The sequence below is a fragment of the Bombus terrestris genome, chromosome 17 (assembly GCF_910591885.1).
Source record: "Bombus terrestris chromosome 17, iyBomTerr1.2, whole genome shotgun sequence".
Classification (NCBI taxonomy): domain Eukaryota; kingdom Metazoa; phylum Arthropoda; class Insecta; order Hymenoptera; family Apidae; genus Bombus; species Bombus terrestris.
The window spans coordinates 11,273,600-11,284,395 of NC_063285.1; positions in this window are offsets into that span (position 1 = coordinate 11,273,600).

Consider the following 10,796-nt stretch of genomic DNA (forward strand, 5'->3'; position numbering starts at 1 on the left):
CCTTATACAGGGAACGGCGAACGCTCCGTACGCTATTTAAAATAAAACCGCGGAAACTTGGTCGCAGCTATGGGAACGTTCTTTTTCTTTTTTTTTTTTTTATCTTATCGAGAGCGGCTGCTTCGACCGCTTTGCGTCCACTTCTCGGCTCCTAAGAACACGCGGCCAAGCCGTGTCTCGATACGATCGAGACCTAACGTACCGTAGGTATCGTACACGTGCCCTGTTTCGTGCAATACCGTGCGGTAGCACCGCGCCACGCCACTGCCGTGTGTGTGCAACGCGTGGAAACGAAAGCTACGAATCGCGCGTGAAAAACACGTTTCCGCGATAATTAGGCGAAAGTTTCGCGAAAAACCAGACGATTTTTACGTTTCGTTTATCGGAATCAACGCGATTCCGGTTCTCGACGTTGTCTTCGTAAGTGGCAGAAATAGATACGCTTGATACAGGGCGGTTTATAACGCAGCTTTCGAGCTTTCGTCGCGAGATTTGCGGCTGCGTGACTCCGTTAGGTAGGTCGATGGACGACGAATCGGTTGAATCGCAAGATCGCGGGTTAATGGAAGGCAGAGGCGTGAGATCGAAAGAACGACGAAAGGAAGGGAGGAAGGAAGGAAGGAAGGAGTAACTGCGAAAAAGTAATAGAACGATCAAGCCTAGATCAAGATATCAAGGGATATCCGAAGAATAGGAAGAGGGTGGATGGAGGGCTAAACGAAAGATAGGTACAATAGGAACGGCAACAGGAAGAGCAACGCGACGAGTTAAAAGTAGGTTTGAGAGTTCCCCGCGGGTACAACGGTAGGTAGCGTAGCTACAGTTTCGGAGTAGAAGAAAAATTATTCGATTAATTAGATAGAGTTAGGAGGAACGAGGCACGGTTCTATCCAACGTTATCCAAAGCGACGTTGATTTTGCTACGAAAACAAAGTATCTTGATCGTACGCGCGATACCACCAAAGTACGATTCGAGACACTTTCGTTACACGGCCGCAAATGGCAAAGGAAAATAACGAGTCGCGTTACGCGGCACAGCCTGCACGCGCAGCGACGTTTCCTTCGCGCAACGTTCGTTCCAACCTTACTCCTATCCTTATTTGTCGGTAATTAGTATCGCGTTGTCCCGAACGAAGGTACGCCGTTCTGGTACTCGCGTATAACGACGCGATTGACGAGATAATCGTCGGCGAGAGAGCTATCGAGCACCTGGTTGTCGGTCGTATTCTTCTAGATGCGCGATCTCGTTGGTCGTGGATTTTCCAACGTTTCCGTTCTCGCAGGAGAGACGATGGATTCGCGTATAACGGAAGGAATGAGAATAACGAGGGAACGAGACGGAACGGCGGAAAGGCCGATGGGCAGGGAAGGTGTTGTTTATCGGAATATTTACGAGCGGTCGAACCCCGTTGATGCGTGCCCGGCCGAAACACGTTGGCCGTACTAGACGGTGCACGTGTCTGCACGCACCTTCGACCATGCGTGTTCGTTCGTTTATGCGTGTATCCGCGTGCTTACGACGAGACGTGGCAACGCAGGTTGGAATGCAGTTTAGGAACGCGAGAGTCGCCCACGAGGCCAGCTCCCCTTCCCCTTCCGAAGGCCTTCTTACAGGAAGAAACCGAGGCTGAGGGGAAGCTCGCTGCTACCAGGAAGGAACTCGTTGGAATTCCCTCGACTCGCCTTCTTTCTTCTCGTCCACGGCTCTCCGTGCTTGCTTCTTCTCCTCCTTCTTTTCTTTTCACCGAATAATATCTAATATACCCATGCACGCAGCACCGACGTTTAAATTACACTGGCATTCGCCAGCCATCCATTCACGGTGACCGTTTACCAGTATCTGCGCGCACGTTTCTCTTCTCCGAGGTATTATTCGACGCGGCCGTGTCGCAAATTCTACGACAATGTCTCGCCGTTGCTTTCTATTATCTATGTTCGGGCTCTCGGAGGTAGCAGCGCGATGCTTCTCTTCGGGCAAACGTGGCGCGCGATTAAACGCGACCGCGCAAGGTGTTGCTCGTCAAGTACGTTCGAATTTACCAAGCGTCGGACCGAGCGGCGAAAAACCTCTTTGTCCTCCGATGGTCGAACGGAAGCGACGGAGATTGCCGAAACTGTTTTTCTCCGATCGAAACGGTCAAGGACAGCTTCGTACATCTCCAACGGCATTACGTAACATTCCGCGACGTAACCGGTTAATTTATTCGTACGCGAGTCGGTCTTCCATGTGCTTGCACGAGTCGAGTTGCAAGTATCTTTGTACGTCGCGGAATAATTTCCCGAGCGAGTTATTTAGAAAAAGCCTATCGAACACCCTGTAGATAGCGTACTTGCCATTTAAACGAGTTACGCTGGATATGTACGTCGATCGTCGTTCTCCGTAAGAACGGCTGATACGACACGCGAGTAGCAAGTTGGCAGAACGGATTCGAACGAATACGTTCGCACAGCGTACGTGATATGGAGACGGTGTCCGACTTGCGATCAGGCATTGTAATTTCCTTCTTCCATGCAATTTTCTATTCCTTCCAACAGAGAGCTTGAAATCAAATTTCGTGTATTTTGCCCCGGATGCGACAGTCATTTTTACCGAAATATCCCATCGTATCTCGATTATTCTAGAAAATGTAGGCGAGACGCGGATGACCGATGACCAATCTAGCGATCAACGCGTCAAACGCTTTCCACGAGTTCTTCTTCTTCTCCTTTTTACGTCGGTCTATTTGATTATCGCGCGAGACGAGAAGATGTCCGGGTTGATCTTGACGTACGTCGAATTTGCCTGGATCGTTTTTCTCGGCAAGGAAGATGGAAGCAGGACGGTGCGCGATCCAACACTCGACTCGTCGAGTCGACAAAGTCAACGGCAAAGTCAACGGCAAAGTCAACGGCGAAAATAACGGAGCTCGGTGGTGAGGACGAGAAAAGAGAAGGAGGAGGTCACGGCTACCTGGAAACAACATCGATGGAATGTCTCCCTTTCTTTATTTTTCCTCGTGCGTAGTTTCGAGGGAGAATCGTCGTTCCTTCCTAGAAAAAACGTACGCGTGAAAGATGGTCGCGGCGCTCGTACGAAATCCGCCGATTTACGACCAATCGTCGACGTGGCTTCGAATTGGGTCATACGCTGGTCGAAGCGCGCACACGCTTCGACCAACGTTTCTCTTTGACGAACGACGTCGCGTGGCGATCCGATCGATCGGTATCGTCGCGTAAACGACGACCGCGAATTGGTCGAACGAACTGGCGACCGAAGAACGCTAAGACGGCGCGTTATAGCGGTTTTTCCGCCGGCGTTCGGCCGATCGGCGTACCGTAGGTGAGTTTCGAGGCGAGTCGAGAAGGAAATATCGCTCAGGCCGGAGTAGAAAGCGCGAGGACGGTGAGTATCGCTGGGTAGATGACGTAATCGGACAAGAGGTCTCTTAATTGGCTCGGCGTCTAGCGCGTTAGGATCAATTGTCGACGTAATGCGAGGCAGAACGGCGCGGAGCGGAGTAACACAGCGTGACGAAGCGCGAGGCAGCTAACGCCGACGCAGCTTCCCACACTGGCGTGTCTCGAACGGCGCCTTCGACCGGCTTCCGATGTAACAGGTACTTTGGATCCGTCTTCTTTCTACCTACGATGGCTCGCTCCTCCGATTACTTCTCTTACCGCCGCGGCAATTTCTTTGCCGCGCGACATCCAATCCGCTCCTGTTCAACGAATTCCTCCGTCTCCGAGAATCCAACGAATAGACGAAATTCTAAGTAGAACGAACATTTCCGGTATTCCGGTATCTACGAAGGAAACGCTACTACCATTTTCCACCGATGTGACGAGAGACGTCTCTGGAACGCGAGAAAACTCGTACGCGGAATCTCGACTTTTCGATTCGCTCGTTCGAATCGGTCGACGGTGTGTACGTAAGCGTTTAATATCCAATTGTTATCGTTGATTCGTAGAGATCCGGGTAACAGAGGCTGCCGAGAGCCTAAAAGCCGTGTAATACGATGGCAGACGAGGAGCTAATGCGCCGAGTCGAACGAACTTCCGGGTGTTCGGCGACCCTCGTTTGTCTCGGAAGCCAAAGAAGTCGCAAGGAGCCGTTACGTAGTGGCACCGAGGCATTAAGGCATCGAGGCGTTCCAACCTCTCTCGATCGCCGTGCCTCTACCATCGCTCGAAAAATAACTCGAACCTGCTCGACCCTTTAAAAATCCCACGTATCTCGGTATTTTCGCGCTTCCTTCAAAAATACGGACACGCGCCAGTTTCTCGAAATTTGCACTGAAATAACGGGAGACAACGTCGCGGGAATATATCGGCGATCAGCGGCAACAGTCGGAGAAGAGGTTTTTCGAAAATGGGCCATAATCTAGAAATTTTGCCCGCAAATCGTTTCACAGCCGAGAGGAACGGAGGAACGAAGAAGACGGAAGAGCGGTAGTGGTAGGTGATCTGACCTTCCTTGGGACCAGAGGTGATCTGGGATCGCGCCCTCTGTCGGAGGTACGGTTACGCGGAGGAGAACGATAACGGAACGTCCTCCTCTTTCTCCACCGTTTTCTTCTTCTTCTTCTTCTTCTTCTTCTTCCTCTTCCTCTTGTTTCTTGACCGTCTCGTCGAACGGCATTCGGTCCCGCTGTCGACTAACCGCTTTCGGTGATGTGGAGCGACGAGATTCGTAAAAGAAGCGGAAGACCGGGTCCATCGTACGGTGGATTACTGGGAAACGAGGGAAAAGACGAGTGAAAAGAGACGAAAGAAGGAAAAACGGAGAAAAAGTAAAGAAGGGGAAGAGAAGCAGGCGCGTCGTTCGAGTCGAGACGAGTGTGAATTTTTAGTCTAAACGGAGAGGCCATTTGACAGCGTTCGGGGCAAAGTGGTTATGACCGTGTTCGGCGATTCGAAGCCCGGAATCCTGACAGAACCGCGGTGGCATTGCAGTCGCAATCGCGTGTCGACCGCTCGTTACCACCGCCGGAAGTTGTCATCGACTCGATCGAATACCTCGCTCGTGAGCAACCGACCAAGCGAGCGGAGCAAACCTGCTCGTTAACTTATTATCGATTACTCGACGCTTTCGGCGTTGCAGTCGGTTGGACTGTCGTTTCCAAGTACGTCGGACGTACCTCGAGGTCCGCCGTTGTTCGGCTCTTTCGTTCTCTCGAGAGGAGGACTGTGTCGCGCGAGACGGCCATCACCGGAAGCAGAAAAACTTGCGAGACAAAAGGATCGCACCGGTCTTCTCGAATTTTTATACCTTGCCATACAGTTTCGTGAGAATCTGGTCGCAGGTGGAAGCGATCCGGAGACAAGTGGAATTCGATCTTCGGCCTGGACCAAAGGATACACGCGGGAACCCGCAACATTGCGCATTCTACGACACTTTTAACCTTCGCCCTCCGTTTTTTCCTCTCCTTGGATTACGTGTTTTCTTCCACGCGCAAATCCGATTACTTTGCGCTCCGAACGTTTAAAAGTCCGCTCCTTTTTACGTTCCTTCCATAGCGTCGTAGCTGTCTCGCTCGCGATTCGTACACCGCCTGCTTGGTAGTCCGTCAATCTGTTAAAATCAACAACGTATCTATTTGTCGATCGATCTGTGGTATCTGGTAAGACGAAAGGGATAAGGAAAGGAGGAAGAGAGAGAGAGAGAGAGAGAGAGAGAGAGAAGGTGGATCACAGACACGCCCTCCTCGTTTCTTAGGGAGGAAAAGGGCGAGGCCCTTCCTCGATCGAGCCCACCTCGTTTTCGATAATCACCGAGATCCTTTGGAGAACGATCGCTTCTTTTATCGGTTTATCTTCTTCCTGCTCGAAGAAAAACTGGAATTTGTCTTGGCGAACGATACGCGCTACGTACGCTAAAAGAAAAGAAAAAAAAAAAACCGAGAAAAGAAAAATTATCCTCGAACCTACCACGGCTTTTCCTTTTTCATTTTTTACTTTTGTTTTTTATAGAACACGGTGATCCAAAATACGAGACAGCTAACCGAGAAAGTGGGTTAATGCTTAATCGCGTTTAATTGTCCGTTTCTCGGCACTGGTTCGCCCGCAATTACCAGAGGTTACCTTTCAAACTCCCTTTGACCCTTTTCAAACGGATTCAGCTTCTTGGCCAGAAATAGCAAGGAAATATTTCAAAGCGCGAATTAAACGTATAACTTGATTAAAAATATCGATTTCGTTATAAAGCACTTTGCTTGGCGATAGTCGTTTCGCCGAGTGTAACTGGAAATATTTATTTTCGAGCTGTTCTTTAAAAAAAAAAATACTACGACCGCTAGATCCGATTCTTCTCGATCGCACGTATTCTCGGAACGAAAGGGCAAAATACTGAAATTAAAACGGGATTTCCAAACGGGATGTTTTAAAGGATCGCGAACGGATCGATTACGCGCAGTCTGCCGAAACTCTGATCTATCGATAGAGCGAGTCTTTTCTCTTCTTTTATTAACTCGGCTCTCGTGGCAAATATTCGTAGCTATTTGGTAAGAACCGAGCTCGACGCGTACGCCTCTTAACGTTTCGCAATGTCCGAGCGTTCAAGGATGCTTCCTTCTTACCACCTACTTATATATATATATGTATATTCGATTTTCCGGCCAGGCCTCGGACACCGTACGTCCATACAGGCTCAACGACTGTTTCGTTACGGGAAAAGTTTGTTTGGCACGGCGTTGCATCGTTCGTACAGCGTGCTATTTCTATGTTTACGCAGCGTACGTTCCATCCATCGATAGAACTAAAGTAAAAAGTCGATGGTGGGAACTGGCGAGGGAACTTTTGAAAGGCGAAGACGTCGAAGCCGACGGCTGAAAGAACGCTGTCAGACTCGGTCTAACACCGAACCTCTAATTGAGATCATTTCAACTCGGTTTGCGTCAATCTACGCGAACGGACAAAGTTTTGTCCATCGCTCGGTGTCGCGACAGAGCTTGCCGACCGTCGGGAACGGCGGAAAAATTAGGGGTTTGCGAGCACGACTCGCCGAACGGCCCGCTTCGAGCACGGATCGCATTTGCCAGCCGTAGAACGAAGGCGATCGAGCGATCGGCATCGGAAATCGTTCCTCGTGCGACGAGTTTTATCTCGACACGTTAAAACGACCCTACTGCAGCATTAATTCAGACAATTTGCGACGTGGTCCACGCTCGGTCACTCTTGTTACATTCTTTTCGTGTCTTCCCATCGTCCTCCTGCCCCTCTCGGCGTTCATATACGTGCTTACTCTCCTCTCCTCTCCTCTCCTCTTTACTTCTCCTCTCCTCTCTTCTCTTCTGTCCGCCTGCTTCCGTCATCGGTTCGTCTCCCTAGTCGTTCGTCTCCTTCGGATGAAAAACGCAACGATCGACGCAGATCGGATTAGAAGCGATACTACGATACGATTATCGACATATATCGGCATCATCCGTCGTTGACATTATCTTATCGTTGACGCGGTCCAACAAACACGTTCGTATTTTTCGTTGGAACGCGACGTCGTAAACGAAAGGATGCAAAGAAGAAACGTACTGGATCGAATAATATTGCATCAGCGATCCTGGTAATCGGCTAGCTATTTCTAATGTCGCTGGCGAAGAACGCAACCGGAAAAACCGTAGTACGTTACGCGAGGAACGCGAACACGCGTTAATATTTATAAAGAACGGGGAATATTTACTATGAAGTTTAAAATAATCGCCTGTTTAACGCGCAATACCTACGCCGCGTTTTCAAATATCTCGTAGGTGCGAACGAAGAATAATCCGATCGCCCGATTAATTAAACTCCACCGATTAATCGCAAACAGCCGTATTCGTGCGCGGCATATCGTAATTCGGATAAAACGAGCAGTCTTTTCGTTCGCTGTCTTTCTCCTCGTTTCCCCTTCGCTGACGGATTCGAGGCAACGTTAACACCGATTCGGTCATGAACGCAACATCAACAATAAGTGCGAATTTCTTTGGTTAGCTGTCTTCTTGGTAGCTGAGGATACCGCGTGCACGGTGAATCGAGCAAGCAGCCGATGCAAAAAGCGGAATAACCAGAAATTTACTCGGAATATGAGCCTCGTGAAAAGAAACAACGGAGATCTCGTTGGAGGCCGAGACAAAAGGGGGGCTCGTTGCATGTTGGCCAGCCTTCTCGTAATTTCGCCCTTGCAAAACAGGAAGTGCGATACAAAGAGAGCGAGGCGCCGCGTTCTTTTTTTTTCCGCGATACTAACGAAATTAAAGGTTCCTTTGTCGCCAGTTTCACGAAATACGCGTATCTACACTTTGCAATAAGAAGGGAAGAAGATCGTTATAGAGGGAAAGGGGAAGAACGAGCCAAACTACTTTTTCGATTACCACGTTTTCTCAAACTCTCTTTTCCATCATCCTGATACGATTCCATGGTATAGTATTCGACGAGCATAAGACTTTTAGCCTATCGCGTATGCTTTGATCTTCGCGGTTCCGACATTGTTTGGGCTATATATTTTTCCGACCACCGCAATACCGGAACATGCGAAAAAAGTTGAAGAAACCAGGTTGAACCGAGAGAGACGTCGTCCGAAAGACTTTAACAAGGTACGTGTCGTTTCCGCGTTAGTCGAGAATCCAGACGCGTTCCTAGACAGACGCAACTATTTTTATTCCAGCGTTATCGTTGAGCATCGTTCCGACGTATCTTTCTCGCGAAACTTGCAAATATTTTCGTCGAAACAGAAAACGCGTTGATCGATTATATCTATTCTTCCATAACTCGCCTTAGTCGCAGTTATATCGATAAATAGCGTGGAAAATTAGATTTTAAAGCGAGCGCTAATTCCGTCGGGTTACCTAGATGGGCCGAGTGGTTCCGAAACGGTTCCAACGGCGTCGTTGGAAGAACAGAGAATCGCGAAATCCGAGTGCCTTTCATCCGTGATTGCGGCATACAGACACGATTTACCAGGTTCTTTCAATCGAGGCATGAGCCACGAGTTTTATCTCTGACGCTTCTGTTCTTTACAAAATCAGGAAATCCGTCTTTTTGCAAAGGGGCCGAGGCACGTTTCACGCGTCTATGAATGAAGATCCATTTACATACGGTTTCGTATGGAAATTAGGCTGTAGGGCGCGCGAAACCTGTTTCAAATGCTCTGCTAAAACCGATGCTTAGCTTCAAAACCGATCTGTATTTAATAATTTTACTTTTGCCGCTCACGTATGCGCTCGCGTACGCGTAACTTATTCTCCCAAAAATTCGATCGAGAAAGAGGAGAAAATAAGCGTTAACCACGATGTTTTCTAACAAACGAGATAGTTAACGACGCAAATAGCAAACCAACCTCGATCCGATACATTCATCTTCGATGAAACTTCTTACCAGTTGTTACTTACGCTTAACGGATCGCAACGCATTCACTTCCAACTAGGAGATCGTTGTCGCATCGTTAGTATCTACGGCATAACGTTTCCTAACGATAAACAACGATAACGACAGAGCACGTGGAGGAAGGGAGAGAGAGATTCGAAGCAAATATCGTTACGCGACAAACGGTAAGCCGTGCTAAGCGGTTTCGAAAACGTCTTACGAGGCTGGCAACGATTTTCCCACGACTCCTCCCACGACCTACACAGATTCTTCTCGAGGTTCTTCTTTGCCTTTTCGCCCCTCGGCTTGTTCTCGTTGGCTGTCTTTCTCGCGTATACGAATCGTATTGACCGAGTCTTCGTCTCGGGATGCGAAGAGCTCACTCGGTCATGTAACGGGATGCAAGGAAAACGCACTCCAACTCCCTTTGATTTGCTCGCACAATGACGGCTTTCGTCCGAACAATGGCCATGCGAGGGTAAGATACGTGCTTTTCGAAGGTATCCGCCCGGTCGCAGACAAGTTGAGGAAATCAGGACCGCAAAAGACGGGCTACCTGGCCGTCTGTAGCCGGATGGAGAGACGCTGAGGGAAGAAAGAGAAAAAAAAAAAAAAGAAAAGAAAGAAGAAGAAGAAAGAAAAAAAGAAAGAAAGAGAGAGAAAGCGCGCGAGGAAAAGAAGTCGTGAACGCGCGGAGAACGAAGAGGAGGGAACGACTCGAAATACAAAAAAGGAGGCACGAGAACGAAACGTGGCGGGATCGAGCACCTACGTCGATATACCGGTTACGCGCGCGCGACCATCATCCCCCTGCTCGCACTTGGCCGAAAAGTTTCTCACGAAAAGGAGGAACCGTACCTATGGTGGTCGACTTTGTCCAGAAGAAACGAAAAACGATCCTTCCACTCCCGAGCCGCGCTCCTTTTTTCCTCTTCTCCTATTTCTTCGTCGAGTCAGAAAAGAAGATGCGCTCCGTACGAGGAAACAGAACACGGATGCAGACCGCATAGTAGATCCGTGTATCCGTGCATTCGTGTATCCGTGTATCCGTGTATCCGTGTATACGTGTATCCGTGTATCCGTGTATACGTGTATCCGTGTATCCGTGTATACGTGTATCCGTGTATGCAAGCAATCGCCGTGCACTTACGTTTCGAGCTAGAAGCAAAGAGCAGGTAAGAAAATGAAATTACCGTAGCTAGAAAAATGGCGTCGTCCTATTAGTATTTACGAAGAAAATGTCAAGCCGATAAGCGTTTCGCCGAGTTCGCGCTCCTACCGCACCTTCCACTCCCTCCTGGATCGCTTACGTTACTTACGTTGCTTACATAATAAGCGATGAACTCTCGGAGAACTCTTCTCCTCGCCTTTCTCATCCTGTCCCGGTCCCTCCTTTCTTTTCTAACCGCTCGTCTCGTTTCCTCGCGGTGGCACGGCTGCACGGCGGCACGGCGGCACGGCGGCAACGGTTAGCGACGACCAAG